At 39.1% G+C, this 20,440-nt stretch overlaps 1 protein-coding gene across 2 annotated transcripts in view; it reads right to left on the bottom strand.

The window, feature by feature from the left end:
- The window catches only part of Prpsap1 (phosphoribosyl pyrophosphate synthetase associated protein 1), an 80,864-nt gene that overhangs the window by 29,611 nt on the left and 30,813 nt on the right, over window positions 1-20,440 (bottom strand). The gene's annotated exons all lie outside the window — the stretch shown is intronic.

Raw genomic sequence — 20,440 nt, 5'->3', positions numbered from 1 at the left:
TTGCCTGCAAATCGGGAATGTCCTAAAATTGAGCTATTCCTGAGCCTCATTGTTAAGGCTTTCCCCATGTTGCGGCCTGGTATCACTATGTAAAGCAAGATTCCCTGAACGTGTCACAGTCTTTGCCCTCACAGTTACTTGAAGTACCTCTTCAACTATTCCATATCCTCTGTTCCCTCAAAGACCCACTTGTGGGGTCGCATGTAATCATAGCAAACCACCCTGACTGCTTCACAGTGGCATGTGCGGAAGTTTGTATTTTTATTTACTTTGTGAACATCTATTTCTACTCTAGGATTCAAGAATTATAGACAACTAAGGTAAAACTATAGGCAGTTAGGTCTGGGCCTTAGTGCAAAAGATAACACATTACAGCTGTGACTAGAGATGCATCTGTTGGAGACCAGACCTCAAGATAAAGACTAAATTGATACAGGGATAATATAGAAGATGAAATAGGATCTCTGAATGATATGATATAATTCCTAACCTGTTAGATGTATGATACACAGAGTTCGTGTTCTCTAAAATCAAAGAATGAATTCTAGGAACAACAGAGGTGAAGAGTAGAAAATAATTATTTTGTACTGGGGATTGAACTCGGGACCCTGTACTTGTGAGACAGGCAACGGAACCACTGAGCTAAATCCCCAGCCTGGAAATAATTATTGAGAGGATAGCTCTTCAGTGGCAGGAGGGGTCCCGAACCCTTGAACCTGAGAACCTGAGAATCCTGCTTCTCAGAGGAAGTTTTATAGAGCAAAAAACCACGGGGTACCACGTGGGTTAAAGCTATGAACAGCCAGTAAGATTACAAGTATAGTCGCTTAGGTAATAGTGACCCAATGGGGGAACAAGGCACTTAACAAGTGTGCATGGAAAGAACAAAGACTTTTTCTAAGAAATGATGGGTCTAGAGGTCTTGCTCACCCACCAAGGTGACTGATGTTTATCTGTACTTTATTAGGCCAGGTGTTACCACTTATCTTGTCCTTTGGGGAAGTATGCAGGCCTGGTCATTTCATCTTTATCTTTTTTTTTTTGGTACCGGGGATTGAACTGGGGTCCTTGCACTTGCGGAGCAAGCGGCAAAACCACTGAGCTAAATCCCCGGGCCTCTTTTTTTTTTTTTAATTTTATTTTCTTGGTACATTTTAAGTATGCAATATAATGACATTCATCATTGGAAATTTGCACCTTTATGTAATCTCTCTCGGTTCTTATATTTTTTCCCCCTTCCCCTGCCTTCCCTTCAACCCCTCCATCCCTCTGTTTACAAAGACTTTGTTTCCATTTTTTCATTTTCTCATATTAATTCCATTCCCTTCTTTCCTTTCCCCTACCCCTCCCTCTTCTCCTTCCCCTTTGCCCCCTTTCTTCCTATTTCCCATTATCTATTATACCTTTCAGTCCTTATTTACACATTCAGTTTCTCACACTAGAGAAACTATTCGGTATTTACGCACGTGTGTCCTATTTATTTCACTTAAGAGTATCGCCTCAATGTACACATTTAGCTATAAATGTCTCTAATTTCTCATTTTTTATGGCTGAATAGTACTCCATTTTATTAAAAAAAAACATTTTCTTTATCCAGTCTCCAGTTGATGGGCAATTGGGCTGCTTCCAAGTTTTAGCTATTACAAATTGTGCTGCTATGAACATGAGTGGACATGTACCACTGTGGTATGATTCCTTTAATTCTGTGGGGAAGATACCCAGCAGAGGAATAGCTGGGTCAAATGGGACTTCCAGTCCTAGTTCTTTGAGGTATCTCCATGCTGATTTCCACAGTGGTTGTACCAGTCTACACTCCCACCAGCAGTGGAGCAGTGTTCTTCTTTCCCCACAGGCCCACCAGCATTTATTATTGGTTGATTTCATGACAGCAGCCATTCTTTCTGGGTTGAGGTGGAATCTCAGCATTGTTTTCATCTGCATCTCTCGAATGACCAGTGATGTTGAACATTTTTTAATATATTTATTTGCTATTTCTACTTTGTCTGAGAAATGTCTGTTCATTTCAGATGGGTCTTTAAATTTGAGAGGTCTGATTTTTTTAAGTTCATTTTTTTTTTTTTTTTTTTTTTTTTTTGGTACTGGGGATTGAACTCGGGACCTTGCGCTTGCGAGGCAGGCGCCAGAACCACTGAGCTAAATCCCCAGCCCCTGATTTTTTTAAGTTCTTTATAGATTCTAGATAGTAGACCTTTCTCTGAGAAACAGCAGATGAAAAATTTTTCCCACATTGTAGGTTGTCTCTTCACACTGTTGGTGGTTTCTCTTGCCATGCAGAAGCTTTTCAATAAGAAGAGATCCCACTTGTTGATTGTTTGTGCTAGTTCATGGGCAACTGAGGTTTTATTCATAAAATCTTTTCCTACACCAATGTCTTCAAGAGTTCTACCTAACCTCTGTTCCAGCTGGTTCAGCATTTCTAATTTAACATTTAGATCTTTAATCCATTTTGATTTTAGTTTAGTGCATGGTGAGAGACATAGGTCTAGTTTTAATTTTTGACAAGTTGAAATCCAATTTTTCCAGCACCATTTATTAAAGAGGCTATCTTTCCACCAGTGAGGGTGTTTGGCTCCTTTGTCAAAGCTGAGGTGGCTGAGTATGTCTGGAGTTGTTTCTGCATCTTCTAATCTGTTCCACTGGTCCTCAGGTCTCTTTCTTTGCCAGTACCATGCTGTTTTTATCACAGTAGCTTTGTAGTATAGTTTCAAGTTGGGAGTTGTGATACCCCTGCCATGTCTCTGTTACCTAGAATTGCTTTTGCTATTCTGGGTCTCTTCTTGTTCCAAATGAATTTTTGGATTGTTTTCTCAAGGTCCGTGAAGTATGCTGCTGGGATTTCAATTGGGATTGCGTTGAATCTATATAGCAGTTTTGGAAGTATGGGCCTTTTCACTATGTTGATCCTTCCTACCCAGGAGCAGGGGATGTCTTTCCATTTTCTGATATCATCTTCAATCTCTCTTTCCAGAGAAGAGGTCTTTGATTTCTTTTGTTAGGTTGATTCCTAGGTATTTCAGTTTTTTGGTTGCTATTGTGAAAGGAATTATTTGCCCTATTGCTCTCTCAGTGAGTCTGTTGTTCATGTAGAGGAAAGCTATTGATTTTTGTGTGTTGACCTTGTATCCAGCTACTTTACTGAATTTGATTATTATGTCTAGAAGACTTTGGGTGGCATTCTTGGGGTCTTCTATATAGAGTATCATGTCATCTGCAAATAATGACAATTTGACTTCTTCATTTCCTGTCTTTATTTGTTGGGAGCAATGCTACAAAATTCTAGGGAAAAATCATTCGAGTAGGCCTAGTTCTCCTGCCTACAGGCCAGCTATGGTATTCCAGACATAACTGCATTTTGGCCTCGGGTCACAACTGAGACCTCAGTGATCCCCGGATGCTGTATTGCTCCAGGACAAGACCACACCTGGGGGAGACACCAGGGAGGAACCAAATCTTCATCTGCATAGTTCCTCATTGTTCTTAGATTTCCACTGCCCCCCAGTCTTTTGTTACACCTTGTTTATCCCAATGTGAAGTACTGAACTCTGCATTTCACTTGTTACTTTTGTTTCCCCAGGTACTGAATAAAAGGTGCTGCAAGCTAGGGGGTCTCTGTCTTTGCTGCCCAGAGCAGCGCTGATCAGACTCAAAGCTCAGCTTCTTCTCAAAGTCTCATTTGTCTACCTTTCCTGTAATTCGCCATGTGCTGCCTTGGCTCACAGGAGACTAGGACTTACTACAGAGGTTCTGGTAACATCCCCTTCCCCTGTTCCCTACATTTATTCCTTTTATTTCTTTCTCTTGTCTAATTACCATGGCTAATGTTTCCAAAACTATATTGAACGGGAGTGGTGATAGTGGACATCCTTGTCTTGTTCCTGATTTTAGTGTGAAGGATTTCAGTTTTTGACCATTTAGAATGATATTGGCTGTTGGTTTTTCATAGATGGCTTTTATCAGATTGAGATAGAGACCATCTATTCCAATTTTTTGTAGGGTTTTTATCATAAATGCATGTTGGATTTTGTCAAATGCTTTTTCTGCGTCTATTGAGATGATCATATGGTTTTTGTCCTTGGCTCTGTTGATATAGTGTATTACATTTCTTGATTTGCGTATGTTGAACCATCCCTGCATCCCTGGGATGAATCCCACTTGGTCAGGGTATATGATCTTCTGCATTCTATTTGCCAGTATCTTTTTTTTTTTTTTTGGTATCAGAGATCGAACTCGGGTCCTTGAGCTTGCGAGGCAGGTGGCGGAACCACTGAGCTAAATCCCCGGCCCTATTTGCCAATATCTTATTAAGGATTTTTGCATCTATGTTCATTAGTGAGATTGGCCTATAGCTCTCTTTTTTGGTTGGGTCTTTCTCTGCTTTGTGGATCAAGGTGATGCTTGCTTCCAGGAGTGAATTTGGGAGTATTGCTTCCCTTTCAATTTCATTGAAGAGTTTAAACAGTAGTGGCAGTAGTTCCTCTCTAAATGTCTTGTAGAACTCAGCAGTGAAGCCATCAGGACCCAGACTTTTCTTAGTTGGTAAGTTTTTAATTACATTTTCAATTTCATTGATTGATATTGGGTTGTTTAGAATTTTTAGGTCTTCGTTCAACTTTGGTAATTCATACATATCTGGGAATCTGTCCATTTCTTCTCTGTTTTCCATCTTATCGGTGTACAGGTTCTTGAGGTAGGTATTGATGGATTTCTGCTGGGTCCATTGTAATTTCATCCTTTTCATTCCTAATTTCATGGACTTGGGCCATTTCTTTCCTTTTTCTGATAAGGTTGGCTAAGGGTTTGTCAATTTTGTTTATCCTTTTGAAGAACCAACTCTTGGCTTCATTGATTTTGTGTATTATTCTCTTAGTCTCCATTGCATTGATTTCTGCTCTGATCTTTATATTTTCCTCCCTTGTATGAGCTTTGGGTTTGTCCTGCTCTTCTTTTTCTAGAAGCTTGAGGTTCAGCATCAGGTTGTTTAGTTGGGCTGGTTCTGTTTTCTTAATATCCACTGCTATGCATTTCCCTTGTAAAACTGCTTTCATTGGGTCCCATAGATTCTGATATGTTGTATTGTCATTGTCACTTAATTGAAAGAACTGTCTGATTTCTTCTTTAATTTCTTCTGTGACCCATTGGTTATTCAGAAGTGTGTTGTTCAATTTCCATGTGTTTATGAAATTTTTGCAGTTTCTTTTGCTATTGATCTCCAATTTCATCGCACCATGGTCTGATAATATACAGGGGATAACTTCAGTTCCTTTGCACTTACTTAAATATGTTCTATGAGCTAGTATGTGGTCTATTTTGGAGAACGATCCATGTGCAGCTAAAAAGAATGTGTATTCTGATTTTGTGGGGTGGAACACTCTGTAAACATCTGTTAAGTTCATTTGTTCAAGAGTTTGAGTTCTAGTATTTCACTGCTTATTTTTTGTCTAGTTGATCTATCTATTTGTGACAGTAGGGTATTGAGGTCCTCCACTACTATTATATTAGTGCATATATGATTTTTCATGTCCGTTAGTATTTGTTTTATATAGTTGGGCGCACTAGTGTTTGGTGCATACATATTTATGATTGTCATCTCTTCCTGCTGGATTGTTTCCTTTACAAGGATGTAGTGTCCTTCTTTGTCTTTCTTAGTGTTGGTTTGAAATCCACTTGATCTGCAAAGAGGATAGCTACTCCTGCTTTTTTTTTTCAGGTTCCTGTCACATGGAGTATTGTTTTCTACCCTTTAACTTTCAGTCTATGAGTTTCTTTTTGAATTAAGTGTGTTTCTTGTATGCAGCATATTGTTGGATTTTGCTTCCTGACTCATTCTGCCAGTCTATCTCTTTTGATTGGTGAATTGAGACCATTAACATTGATGGTTATAACTGATATGTGTTGACTTTATCATTGTCATGACTTTTTCTTTTTGTTGGATTCTCCCCCTTTGCATTTAATTTCTTGTCATGCCCAATGGATTCATTCTACTGGCCTTCCTAGAGTTGTGATCCTCATTGTCTTTTCCTAGGTTATTGTCTAAAATTTTTTGGAATGCTTGTTTGGTATTCATAAGGTTCCTAAGGTGCTCTTTGTCATGAAAGTATCTTATTTCTCCATCAACTTTGAAAGATAGTTTTGCAGGGTACATCAGTCTGGGTTGGAGGCTGTTTTCCTTTAGGGCTTGAAATACATCACTCCAAGCTCTTCTTGCCTTGAGGGTTTGCATTGAGAAGTCTGCTGCGATTCTGACGGGCTTTCCTTTGTATGTGATTTGTTTCTTTTCTCTCACTGCTTGTAGAACTTTGTTCTTCTGTTGGGTTTCTGGAATCTTAACAATTATATGCCTATGTGTAGATTTTTTTTTGATCAAGGCTAGTTGGAGTCCTGTATGCCTCACTAATCTGTATGTCAAGTTCTTTTCCCCTGCTTGGGAAGTTTTCTGCAATCACTTCTGTGAACAGTTTTTTTTATGTCATCTGCACTCTCTCCTCTTTCTTCATTGACTCCAATCAGTCTTATGTCATTCTTCTTTGCATCATCTAGCAGCTGCTGGATTGATTTCTCATGGTCCTTTACAATGTTAAAGCAATTTTTCTTTTCCTGGTCACTAATTGCAATCTTACCTTCTTTTTTTTTTTTTTGTACCAGGATCGAACTTGGGTCCTTGCGCTTGTAAGGCAGTCGACGGAACCACTGAGCTAAATCCCTGGCCCAATAATAATTTTTCAAGGCTTTGTCTTTTTTTTTTTTTTTTTTTTGGTACCGGAGATTGAACTCAGGACTTTGCGCTTGCGAGGCGGGCACCGGAACCACTGAGCTAAATCCCCGGCCCCTGCAATCTTATCTTCTATATCTGAAATTCTGTCCTCACTTTGGCTCATTCTGCTGTGTAGACTTTCAATGGAGTTTTTAATCTCCTGGAAATCTGTTTGCATCTGTTTTATGGATTCCATTTGTTTCCTATGTTGAGATTCCATCATGTTCCTCAGCTCCTCTCTAGATTTATTGATCATGTCTTGCACTATGAGCACAATCTCTGCTGTTAACTGAGAAATTATTTCTGCTTTCATTTTTTCCAGATCCTCTTTTGTTGCCAGTTCAGGGAGTCCAGGTGGTTGAGTATCAGAGTGTTCCAACTCATTTCCCTTTGGGGTTGCTATAGGTGATCTGGAAGTCTGGTTTTTGATTCTTGTTTATGTGTCTCCTCATTTTGACCTGGGGGTGGTGGTGGGATGGTGTGTGTCGCTGGTGCCCAAGCGGCTCACCTCCTCTGTGGTGGGAGCGGTAGTACGGTGGCCCAGAAGCCTCACCCTCAGCACCGGGAGTGGTGGCATGTCGACCCAGAAGCCTCCTCCTTTGTGTTCCATTTTGTCTTTATCTTTAGCCCTGGTCTCCAATGATGCATCTCTGGCCACAGTTATAATGTGTTTTCATCTTTTGCACTGACTCTGTTGACGGCCCAGCCCTGTCTGACTGCCTAGAATATGTCTACCTAAAAATGACCAGGCCTGCATACTTCCCCAAAGGACGAGACAAGCGGTAACACCTGGCCTAATAAAGTCCAGAAAGAGATCAGTCCAATCTCCATACCCATCATTTCCTAGAAAAAGTCTTTGTTTTTTCTCCATGCACACTTGTTACATGACTTGTTCCCCCACTGGATCACTATTACCTAAGCAACTATACTTATAATCTTACTGGTTGTTCATAGCACTATAAAACTTTTTTACTCTATAAAACTTCCCCTGAAAAGTAGGATTCCTGGCTAATCCATTCAGGACCCCAGAATCTCAAGAACTATCCTGTCAATAAATATTTCCTACTCTTAACCTCTGTTGTTCCTAGAATTCATTCTTTGATTTTTAGAGAACACACACCCTGCATATCAGACATCTAACAGGTTGGAAATTACAGTATTTCCCTTATATCATTTGGAGGTGCTATTTCATCTCCTATATCATCCCTGTATCATCTGGGAGGCCCCAATGAGATAAGAAATAATTGGAAGGAGGTAAGAGTTTGCTTTTGTTTCATAGATTCTGGATTGTAACCCGCTTAGGTAATCAAAAATCATCATTCTTAAATTTCATGTCTTGCCTTACTACTTGCATATGCTTGAGTTTTTATGCCTTGTTTCTCTTTTGTGTATTCTTTTGTTATTTAAGTTGAGAACATGGGGGGCTATGTCCCATCAAAGAAAGTGACATTTGGGCCGGGGATTTAGCTCAATGGGTCTGGCTCCTGGCCCGCAAGCTCAAGACCCAAGTTCAATCCCCGGTGCCAAAAAAAAAAGTGACATTTTATTCCTGTTTTGTATATGCTGCATTCAGATTTGCGGGACCTGTACGGTTATCTTATTTTAAACACCACTAAGAAAAAGCAATGTTATACCACCCCCTAGTGGACTTTGATACTAACTACAGGGTAAATTTAGAAAATGCTGTAAAATGGGTCTTTTTATGATATCTAGTTTATATTTAGAAAATATACATACTTATTAATAAATCATGGGCCAGGCATGGTGCCTCATGCCTGTAACCTCAGCACACAGGAAGGTGAGGCAAGAAAATTGCCGTGAGTTCGAGGTCAGCTTGGGCTGCATAGTGAGTTCAAGGCCAGACTGAAGTACATAGTGAGACCCTGTCTCACAAAATAAAAACTAAAAAAAATGGGATTCTATTTGCCAGGTAAAAGGCAATAAGTTGACAACCGTTGTTAATTACAGGACAGGTTCACTGAGGCAATCAGGCCCAGTTCTCCTCAACACTTTACAAAAAATGTTGAGCCAGTTCTGCCTGTTTCTTTTCTGGTGTGACCTTCCGCTGGTGAGAAGTGAGTCTTAGCTCTTTTTTTTTCCATTAAGTTTATTGGTACATTTTAGGTGTACAATATAGTTACATTCCTCATTGGGATCTTGTAACTTTACATGACGTATCTTTGTTCTTATTTTTTCCCCATTTCCCTGCCCTCCCTTCACCCCCTCCACCCTTCCCTATTTACAAAGAGTTTGTTTCCATGTTTTTCCTTTTCTCATATTTTTTCTTTTTCCTTCTTTCCTTTCCCCTTCCCCTCTCATTTCCCCTATCCCTTTAGACCTTTCCTTCCTATTTCACAAATATCAATTATACATTTTGATTCTTATTTACACTTTTAGTTTTTTCACATCAGAGAAACTGTTCAGTATTTACACAAGTGTGTCCTGTTTATTTCACTTAAGAGTATGGCCTCAATGTGCATCCACTTAGCTATAAATATCTCTAGTTTCTTATTCTTTAGGGCTGAGTAGTACTCTATTTTATTAAAAAAACCCACATCTTCTTTATCCAGTCTCCAGATGATGGGCATTTGGGCTGTTTCCAAGTTTTAGCTATTACAAACTGTGCTCCTATAAACATGGGCGCACATATATCACTGTGGTATGATACTTTTAATTCTTTTGGGAAGATACCCAGTAAAGGAATAGCTGGGTCAAATAGGACTTCCAATCCTGGTTGTTTGAGGTATCTCCATATTGATTTCCACAGTGGTTGCACCAGTCTGCACTCCCACCAACAATGAAGAAGGCTTCCTTTCTCCCCACAACCCTGACAGCATTTGTTATTAGTTGATTTCATGGTAGCAGCCATTCTTTCTGGAGTAAGGTGGAGTCTGTGTTGTTTTCATCTGCATCTCTCAAATGACCAGTGATGTTGAACATTTTTTCATATATTTACTTGCTGCTTTTATTTCTTTGTTTGAGAAATGTCTGTTCATTTCAGATGCCCATTTTTGAACTGGGTCTTTATATTTGGGGCGTCTGATTTTTTTTAGTTCTTTATATATTCTAGATAGTAGACCTTTGTCTGAGGAACAGCTGGTAAATTTTTTTTTCCCACATTGTAGGTTGTCTCTTAGCTCTGTTGGTGGTTTCTCTTGCAGTGCAGAAGCTTGTATTTTATTTTGTATTGGGGATTGAACTTGGGTAGAAGCTTTTTAATAAGATGAGATTCCAATTGTTGATTCTTTGTGCTAGTTCCCCTGCTACTGAGGATTTGTTCATAAAGTCCTTTCCTATGCCAATGTCTTCTAGAGTTCTACCTAACTTTTCTTCCAGCAAGTTTAGTGTTTCTGTTTTAATATTTAGATGTTTAATCCACTTCAATTTAAATTTAGTGCATGGTGAAAGATAGGGGTCCAGTTTTAATCTTTGGCAAGTTGAAATCCAGTTTTTCCAACACCATTTATTAAAGAGGCTATCTTTCCTCCAGTGAGGATGATTGGCTCCTTTGTCAAAGATGAAGTAGCTGAGTATGTCTGGAGTTGTTTCTGCATCTTCTAATCTATTCCACTGATTCTTGGGTCTGTTTCTTTGCCAGTACCATGCTGTTTTTATCACAGTGGCTTTGTAGTACAGTTTCAAGTTGGGAATTGTGATACCCCCTCCCATGACTGTTGCCTAGAATTGCTTTTGCTATTCTAGGTCTTTTCTGGTTCTAGATGAACTTTTGGATTGTTTTCTTTAGTTCTGTGAAATATGCTGTTGGGATTTCAGTTGGGATTGGATTGAATCTGTATAGCAGTTTTGGAAACCTTTTTTGCTATATTGGTTATTCCTACCCAGGAACAGGGGATATCTTTCCATTTTCTTATATCCTCTTTGATCTCTTTTTTCAGAGTGCTGTAGTTCTCAGTATAGAGGTCTTTTGCTTCCTTCATTAGATTGATTCCTAGATATTTCATTTTTTGGATGCTATTACGAAAGGGATTGTTTCCCTAATTTCTCTTTCAGTGAGTCTGTTATTTGTGTTTGAAGAGGCTACTGATTTTTGAGTGTTGACCTTGTATCCAGCTACTCTACTGAATCTGTCAATTAAGTCTAGAAATCTTTTGGCAGAGTTTTTTGGGTCTTGTATGTAGAGTATCATATCAGCAAATAATGACAGCTTAACTTCTTCCTTTCCTATCTTTATTCCTTTTATTTCTTTCTCTTGTCTAATTGTTGTGACTAATGTTTCCAAAACTATATTGAACAGGAGTGGTGATAGTGGACATCCTTGTCTTGTTCCTGATTTTCAGTTTTTGACCATTTAATATGATGTTGGCTGTTGGTTTTTCATAGATAGCCTTTATCAAGTTGAGATCAAGACCATCTATTCCAATTTCTGCAGGGTTTTTATCATGAATGGGTGTTGAATTTTGTCAAATGCTTTTTTTTTGCATCTATTGGGATGATAATATGGTTTTTGACCTTGACTCTGTTGATATAGGTATTACATTTATTGATTTATGTATGTTAAACCATCCTTGCATCCCTGGGATAAATCTGACCTGTTCAGGGTGTGTGATCTTCTTGATGGCCCTCTGTATTCTGTTTGCCAGTATCTTGTTGAGGATTTTTGCATCTATGTTCATCAGGGAGATTGGCCTGTAGTTCTCTTTTTTGGTTGGGTCTTTCCCTGGTTTTGGAATCAAAGTAATACTTGCTTCCAGGAATGAATTTGGAAGTATTGATTCCCTTTCAATTTCATTGAAAAGTTTAAAGAGTAGTGGCAATAGTTTTTTCTAAATGTTTTGTAGAATTCAGCAGTGAAGCCATCAGGACCTGGGCTTTTCGTTATTGGTAAATTTTTAATTATGTTTTCAATTTCACTGATTGTAATTGGGGTGTTTAGAATTTTTATATCTTCTTTGTTCAACTGTGGTAATTTATATGTATCTAGAAATCTGTCCATTTCTTCTGTGTTTTCCATTTTATTAGAGTACAGTTTCTTGAAGTAGGTATTGATGATCCTCTGGATTTCTGCTGGATGTGTTGTGACTTCATCTTTTTTGTTCCTAATTGCATGTATTTGAGCCTTTTCTTTCTTTTTTTTGATAAGGTTGGGTAAGGTTTTATAGATTTTATTTATTCTTTCAAAAAACGAACTCTTTGATTCGTTGATTTTTTTGTATCATTCTCTTAGTCTCCATTGCATTGATTTCTGCTCTGATCTTTATAATTTCCTCTCTTGTACAAGCTTTGGATTTGTCTTGCTCTTCTTTTTCTGAATCTTTTTAAGATTCAGCATTGGGGCCAGGGATTTAGCTCAGTGGTTCTGCTGTCTGCCTCGCAAGCAGAAAGACCCAAATTCAATCCCTGGTACCAAAATAAATAAATAAATAAATAAATAAATAAGATTTGGCATTAGGTTGTATATTTGAGCTTGCTCTGTTTTCCTAGTGTGGGAATTCGCTGCTATGAATTTCCCTCATAGAACTGCTTTCATTGTGCTCCATAGATTCCTGTATGTTGTATTGGCATTATCATTTATTTGTAAAAACTGTCTAATTTCGTCTGTGACCCATTGGTTGTTCAGGAGAGTGTTATTCAATTTCCATGTGTTTGTGAAGTTCTTGTGGCCTCTTACGCTATTGACCTCCAGTTTAGTTGCACTATGGTCTCATAATATACACGGGATAACTTCAATTCTTTTACATTTACTTAGACATGTCCTATGAGCTAGCATGTGGTCTATTTTGGAGAATGACCTGTGTGGAGCCAAAAAGAATGTATATTCTGATTTTGTGAGGTGGAACACTATAGATATTAAAGTCCATTTGTTCAAAAGCTTGGTTCAGTTCTAGTATTTCGTTGTTGAATTTTTATCTAGATGATCTGTCTATTTGTGATAGTGGGGTATTGAGGTCCCCCACTACCATTGTATTAGTGCTTATTTGGTTTTTCAGGTCACCTAATATTTTTGTATAGTTCGGGAATTAGTATTTGGTGCATATATATTTATGATTGTCATGTCCTCCTCTTGGATTGTTCCCTTTACAAGGATGTAGTGACCTTCTTTGTCTCTCTTAATTAGTTTTGGTTTGAAATCTACTTTGTCTGCAAATAAGATAGCTACCCCCGCTTTTTTCCAGATTTCTGTCACATGGAGAACTGTTTTCCATCCTTTTACTTTCAGTCTACGAGTTTCTTTTTGAACTAGTTGCATTTCTTGTATACAGCGTATTGTTGGATTTTGCTTCTTAATTCATTCTGCCAGTTTATTTCTTTTAATTGGTGAATTGAGGCCATTTACATTGATGGTTATAACTGATATGTATTGACTTATGGTTGCCATGTTATTTTCCTGTTGTTGGTTCTTTTTTATTTTTCTCCCTCTCCCTTTAATTTCTTACCTTGCCTGATGAATTTGCTCTGTTGGGCCTCATGAAATTGTGACCTTTGTTATCTTTTTCTAGGATATTGTATAAATTGTTTGGAGTGCTGGTTTGGTATTCATGAAGTTTCTCAGGTGTTCTTTGTCATGGAAGTATCTTATTTCCTCATCAATTTTGAAAGATAGTTTTGCAGGATACATCAGTCTAGGTTGGAGATTGTTTTCTTTTAGGGCTTGAAATACCTCACTCCAGGCTCTCCTTGACTTGAGAGTTTGTGTTGAAAAGTCTGCTGTGATTCTGATGGGCTTTCCTTTCTTCGTGATTTGTTTCTTTTCTCTAATTGCTTGTAGTATTTTGTTCTTCTGTTGGGTTTCCAGGATCTTGATTATTATATGTCTAGGTATAGATATTTTTTTATCATGGCTAGTTGGAGTCCTATATGCCTCACTTATCTGTATGTCAAATTATTTTGTCTGTTTGGGAAGTTTTCTGTCATTAATTTTGTGAACAGTTTTTTTTTATGTCATTTGTACTTTCTCCTGCTTTTTTCATGGACTCCCGTCAGTCCTATATTATTCTTCTTTGCATCATCTAGGAGCTGTTGGATTGATTTCTCATGGTCCCTTACTATTTTTAAGAGATCTCTCATTTCATGGTCACTGACCACCATCCTGTCTTCTATATTTGATATTCTGTCTTCAGATTGGCTCAGTCTGCTGTGTATACTTTCAATAGAGTTTTTAATCTCCTGGATATCTGTTCAAATCTGTTTCATGGATTCCATTTCTTTCCTATGTTGGGCATTCATGGTTTCCATCATGGTCCTGAACTCATCTATTTTTTAATCTATTTCTGTTCTAGAGTCTCTAATCATGTCTTTTGTTCTGCTTACCATTTCTGTAGTTATCTGGGAAATTATTTCTGTTTTGAATTTTTCTAGAGCCTCATTCATCACAAACACAGGTTTTGTTATTTCCTGTGTCATCAGTTCAGGGTGTCCAGGTGGTTGATTATCAGACTTTTCCATCTCGTTTCCCCCAGAATTTGCCTTTGGTATGCTGGAAGTCTGGGTTTATGCCTTGCTTAAATGTCTTCTCTTCATTTTTATTTTTGTTGTTGGTACTGTCCTTGGTTTAATTCCTGGATTGATACTTCAATATTGCTTATTGTAAGTATCTTTGTTGCTTGTATTTAGAACCCTTATGGAATGATTGCTTCTCAGAGGTGTCGTCCAAATATAGCTTGTCTTTAGGTTTTGAGTCTCTAATGACTCTGAGGCTATCTCATTTTCATTATACCAAGAAGAACAGCTGATTAGATCAATCACAACACCTTAGCCCAAGTGATACAATCAGCAACACAATAGCATCAAGCACAGCTTAGAAAATAACAATTTGTGCTAGTTACTCATCTATTACCTTTAACTGAGTGAATTAAGTCAAAATTGAGGACCAGCACAAAATATGTTTATAGTGAATAAACTCTTCAATATAGCAACTTTATCCTTCAGAATGGGGACTTAGAAGGAGTTGGGGAAGGAGGGACAGATAGGTAGAAGGACAGGGAAAGGTTAGCAGTGAGGCCAGAGGTCAGAGGAAGATCACGCAAACTCTAGGAAACTGTTGAAGACAAGAGGAAAAGGCAGAATGGAAGAACAAAGATGAGAGGGCTGGGGATTTAGCTGAGTGGTTCCGGCACCTGCCTCACAAGCGCAAGGTGCCAAGTTCAATCCCCAGTAACCCCCCCCCCCCCGCCCCAAAAGAGAACAGAGATGAGAACAGAACAACCTAACAGCAATAGGGAGGCTAGAAACTCTATTTACTTTCCTTTAAAACTAATGACAGGGCTGGGGATTTAGCTCAGTGGTTCTGCCGCCTGCCGCCTGCCTTGCAGCCGCAAAGACCCAATTTCAATCCCTGGTACCAAACAAAACAAAACAAAACAAAAAACTAATGACAATCAAGTGAAGGAAAAAGAAGAAAAGAAAAAGAAAGAAGAAATTCTAATTAGGGTCAGAACAGGGACAAAAAGGGAGATGAAGAACAATGTGGGAGAGAGAGAGAGTGAGAGCTTGAGAGAGTGAAAGAGAAAGAAACAAGGAAAAAGAAGAAAAAAATGTGAAAATAGAAAAAAATAAAAATTAAAAATAGGAGAAAAAAAATAATAATTTTGAGAATAACAGATAAAAACTAAAAATGAAGGGCCTCCTTCAGGGTATGTCTTTGCTGTCACAATATACAATGTGGGTAGCAGTGTGCAGGTATAAGTCAATCAGTCTCAGCAAGCCAGTAGCAGACCCATGAGATTCAGGCAGATTTCTGGCTGCAAGTCCCAAGTTGAGCTCCCTGACCTATTGCAGGGTTGAACTCTGTAAGGTTCTACTGCAGGTTCCAGCTGCTCTTCTCCTTAAGATAGTCCAGGTTCTGATGGGAGGTGATGAGCCCTCCAACTTACCAAGGACAGTGGTCTGCTGTGGCTTTATTGCAGAGATTCTCTTCACTTTTCCACTGGGCTTCAGTTTTCATCGAGGAGCCTGAGAGAGGCCCTCTTTCTGTTGTTCACTTTGCTCTATCTTCTGCAGGTCAGGACAATGGCCTTTATGACCCCCTGTGCCTCTGCAGTATGTGCAGTGTGGGACCAGGTACCAATGCAGCCAGGAGGCCAGAGGCGGGTGAGTGTGTATGTGTGTGTGCTGGGCTGGGTGGGCGCTGGGCTGGGGTGGTGCTGCGGGTGCCAGCTTGGCTCTGCTCCTCACTCATAGGTGGGGTAGGGGTGGGGTGGCAGCCCCAGCTCCACCCTGCTGAGGTTCTCACCAGTCTGCTCCCTCATCCAGTCTTAGCTCTTGAGATTCCCCATTCTCATCTTTCCAGGATGAGAGTGATGACCCATGAGCAAGTTGCCTCAACAACTCATCGTGAGCATAAGGAAAGACTTCCTTTTTCTGATCTCACTTCTGGTCTTTCCCTTCACTTTGTACTTACCTTTTTGGATGCATGTAGGATTAGAGAAAGAAACGTATCCTAAATTGCCCCAACTTTTCCCTACTATCCAATAACTAAGAACCTTTAATGAACATTTGTTAGCACCAAAGAGAAGGAAGTCATTTTAGATAAAAACAGCTCAGGCTTTTATTTATCCCTTATAGAATGCTAAACCAAACAGTGGTTACTCTGCCAGCTAGAAAACACTCTTAGAGCAGCTGTCACTCTATTAAAAAGTAGACGATAGGTTCTCCAGCCCCTTCTGGTGAATCCCCATTGAAGCCAACGGCTGATGGAATGTTGACCAGACAGGCAGCTGGATTCCTTTCTGGAGACAAACCTCTGGTTTCGTGGAACTGGTGGAAGCTGAGAGAACAACTGAGGGTCATGGCCAAGGCTGCTCTCTGGTAGATAGCCAAAGATTCCTCAGTGGACGCTGGGTCCTGACAGCCTGACTGGGTAACCAGCAGAAATCCCCACTTATCTATTGTCCCCAGCTGCACTCACTCCTCAGTGAGGTGAAAGGCAACTCTCTCAGTAATCTTCAGGTATCCTCTGTCCCAGAGTTACCTGAGACAATGCTGTTAGAACCCCTTCTTAAGCCTCTGTTAAGTGTTGAGCTATAGGTTCGGACTTTTTCTGCTAATAAGAGAGACCCCTATGGGGCCAGGCACAAATAAAAATAACTTGCTAGATGCCCTGACAAATCTTCACTAGGACAAAGGTCTAAGTTAAGAACCCCACTAAGTTTTTTTCCTGTCCAAATCACTGAGAGTTAACATTAGAATGCCTTATTGCTAGACCCCACATCTCTACAGGAGGTGTCAGGCTGAAGTAGCTTGCAACTGTGGTCTGTTTTTCACAGAGGAGAAAAGGTATCAGAGAAGGATTTACACTTGTGTCCTACATATGCCAACTAGGAGTAAAAAAGGGATTTTTAGCCAGCCTTTCTCTTCACGTGCATGTAGGAAAGTGATAAATGTGCCTTTGCTAACATGTGAACTGTGATTGCTAGGCAATGGGTGTAAGTTTTTACCTGTGAGTTTCATGAGTGTGTTACAGATATAGAAACACAGAATTTTTTTTTTCTGGTACCAGGGATCAAACTCAGGACCTTGCGCTTGTGAGGCAGGCAGCGGTGCCACTGAGCCTAAACATAGAAATTTTTAAAACAGACTTTAAGCAAACCTTAGCTTTGTCTTACAGCTAGGAAAGATTCCCTAGGTGATTAGGTAGATCACATAAATGCTTTGGGGACTTTGTCCTAGTGCTCAGGGTGAACTTCCTAAGCCATTACCTTGACTCTGTGTCTGGAGGTGTTCTCTTTTGCAGGCTGAGAAGTGCTCTCATTTGCCCATTTGATCTGTTTTCCTCACTCTGTTTCAGAGAATTGGAAAGCAGTGGTTGAGATCCCTTGATTATTGGTTTTGCTAGCAATGCTTCCTCTGTCAACAATTATTACAGCTGAAATCAGTTGCAACTTGTACTTGATTACTGGTTTTGCTAGCAGTGCTTCCTTCTTTCAACAATTATTACAGCTGAAATCAGTTGCAATGTGTGCTTTTCAAACCTACTGGACTTAAAAATTCAAATTTCTGGAGAAGATAGAGTCACATGCCTGTAAAAGAGTGGACAGTCCAACCCAACTTATCTTCTAGTTGCTCTTCATATGACAGCCACTTGCCCTGGAGATGAGTCACCTCAGGGGATGCCTTGAGAATATAGAAATCAAGTAGAAATTAATGGGATGCCAATTCTTTCTCTTGCATTTCAGAAATGGGACTGGAAGTCCCATTTGACCCAGCTATTCCCCTGCTGGGGATCTTCCCCAAAGAATTAAAAGAATCATACCACAGTGATATATGTGCACCCATGTTCATAGCAGCACAGTTTGTAATAGCTAAAACTTGGAAACAGCCCAAATGCCCATCAACTGGAGACTGGATCAAGAAAATGTGGTTTTTTATTAAAATGGAGTACTGTGCAGCCATCAAAAATGAGAAATTAGGGACATTTATTGCTAAATGGATCCACATTGAGGCCATACTCTTAAGTGAAATAAACAGGACACACACGTGTAAATACCGAATAGTTTCTCTAGTGTGAGAAACTGAAAGTGTAAATGAGGACTAAAAGGTATAACAGATAATGTGAAATAGGAAGAAAAGGGGCAAAGGGGAGGGTGAAGTGGGAGGGGTGGGGGAAAGGAAAGAAGGGAATGGAATTAATATGAGAAAATGAAAAAATGGAAACAAAGTCTTTGTAAATAGGGAGGGCAGGGGAAGGGGGAAAAAAAAGAACCAAGAGAGTATGTAAAGGTGCATATCTCCAATGATGAATGTCATTACGTTGTACACCTAAAATGTACCAATAAAAGGATATACAAAAAAAAAAAGAAGAAATGGGGAACTAAATGTCAAAATCTCTTACTCCTGTAGAATGTATTCTTAAGCATTGGAAAATGTTCGACTCTCATATATTGAAAAAGAGCAATTTAACATTTTTCTGCACCCACACATGGCCTGCCTACCCCCTAGAATTAAAATGGAATATAGAGGGAAGTATTGATTATGATGTTATTTCACAACTAGAATCATACTGTAAGAGGAAACATGGTCAGAATTACCTTATGTTCAGATTTTTTACATTATGAAATAATTCTTACTTGTGTTCAAAATATCAATATAAGCTTTAGGGAGTAAATGACAAATTTGGCCATACCTGTTTGTGAGGCAGGTGCAGTACCACAGCTAAATCTCATCTGAGTTTTTTTTTTTTTTTTAAAGTTATCAACATAAGCAATCCTGGTTTTATGTCTTAGAAGACCTGTATACCCAGAAGGCATGAATACATTTAGTACACCATGAAATTAGCAATAATAAGTGTCATAGCTATATGAAACCCTATGTCCCTTAGTTTAGTTTTTTACCAAGAGGATCTTTTCTTTTTCTTTTTTTCTTTTTGGTACCGAGGATCGAACTTGGGACCTTGTGCTTGGGAGGCAGGTGGCAGCACCACTGAGCTAAATTCCCAACAGTAAAGATTATTTTTTAATGAAAAGGAAGTCTGAGCATGAGGCAATTTTGACCATTTTTTCTTCTTTCTTACAGCATGGGTATAGTTGTGAAATGGTATCATAATCAATATTTCTCTCTGCATTGGGTCATGACAGGTTTATCACTCTTTTTTACTTCAGTACATTTTAAAGGAGTAAAGGATTTTGACATTGAGCTTCCCTGCTGAGATGCAAAAAGAAAGAATCCGTGTCCCTTTCATTTTTATTCACTTTCTATGGCCTCAAGGTGTCCTCCAAGTAGATTCCATTCTAGGGGAGGTGGCTGCTCACTGGAGCGAGACCTAGAAGATAAATTAAACTAGACTATCCACCCTTTTACCTGCATGTGATGTTATCTCCTCAGGAACTTCAGTTATTCCTCCTGTAGGTATTCCTAAAGCACAAGTTACAATTAATTTCAGCTGTAAGAATCATGTTTTATAAAAGAAAGCATTGTTAGCAGAACCAATAATCAAGAGATCGAAACCACTGCTTTCTGATTCTTTGAACAAGATGGAGGCAGATAGATCAAAGGGCAGCACTTCCATCCTGCAGAGGAGATCACCTCTAGAAGCAAAATAGTAGCTTGGAGGAATTTTGCTCTCAAAGAAGCCTCTAAGGCACCTGTGTTAGCTACCTAATCACCTAGGCAACCTTCCTTAGCAGCAAGACGGGGCCACACTTTATTTAAGATTTAATATTAAATGTCTGTGTCTCTAAAGCTCACAGATTAAGCTTATACTCATGGGGATGAATATAAGCATGTGTTAGTAAAGGCATATTTATCACTTTCCTACATTTACATGAAGGAAGAGAAAGGCTGACTAAAATCACTTTGTTATTCTTGTGTTTTTTTTATTTTTTGGTACCGGGGATTGAACTCAGGTCCTTGAGCTTGCGCAGCAGGCAGCAAAACCACTAAGCTAAATCCCTGCCCCCCATTTGTTATTCTTAACAAAGCACAAGTGTATGTCACTAGCTGATTAGTATTCTCCTCTGTGAAGGGCAAACATTTGTTGCAAGTTGCCCCAGCATGACTCCTGGAGGTAGGAGTAATCTAATAAAGTGGTTCTAAAGTTAACTCCCAACAAGTGCAATAAAAGCTTAAGGGGAGTTTCTGGCTTACTAGCAGAGAGAAAATTCATAGATAAAAGCCTAAGCCATATCAGCTCCCCCCACCCCGCAAAAAATCATTACATAGGAGTTTACAAGTTCACAAGAAAAAGTTTCAAAGTTCACAACTTATTAGCACAAG

Source organism: Heterocephalus glaber, unplaced genomic scaffold (assembly GCF_053883595.1).
Source record: "Heterocephalus glaber isolate CG9 unplaced genomic scaffold, H.glaber_assembly_v1.0 deba00000937, whole genome shotgun sequence".
Classification (NCBI taxonomy): domain Eukaryota; kingdom Metazoa; phylum Chordata; class Mammalia; order Rodentia; family Bathyergidae; genus Heterocephalus; species Heterocephalus glaber.
Note: the sequence above shows the minus strand (reverse complement) of the source record. Positions and strands in the feature narration are given on the sequence as shown.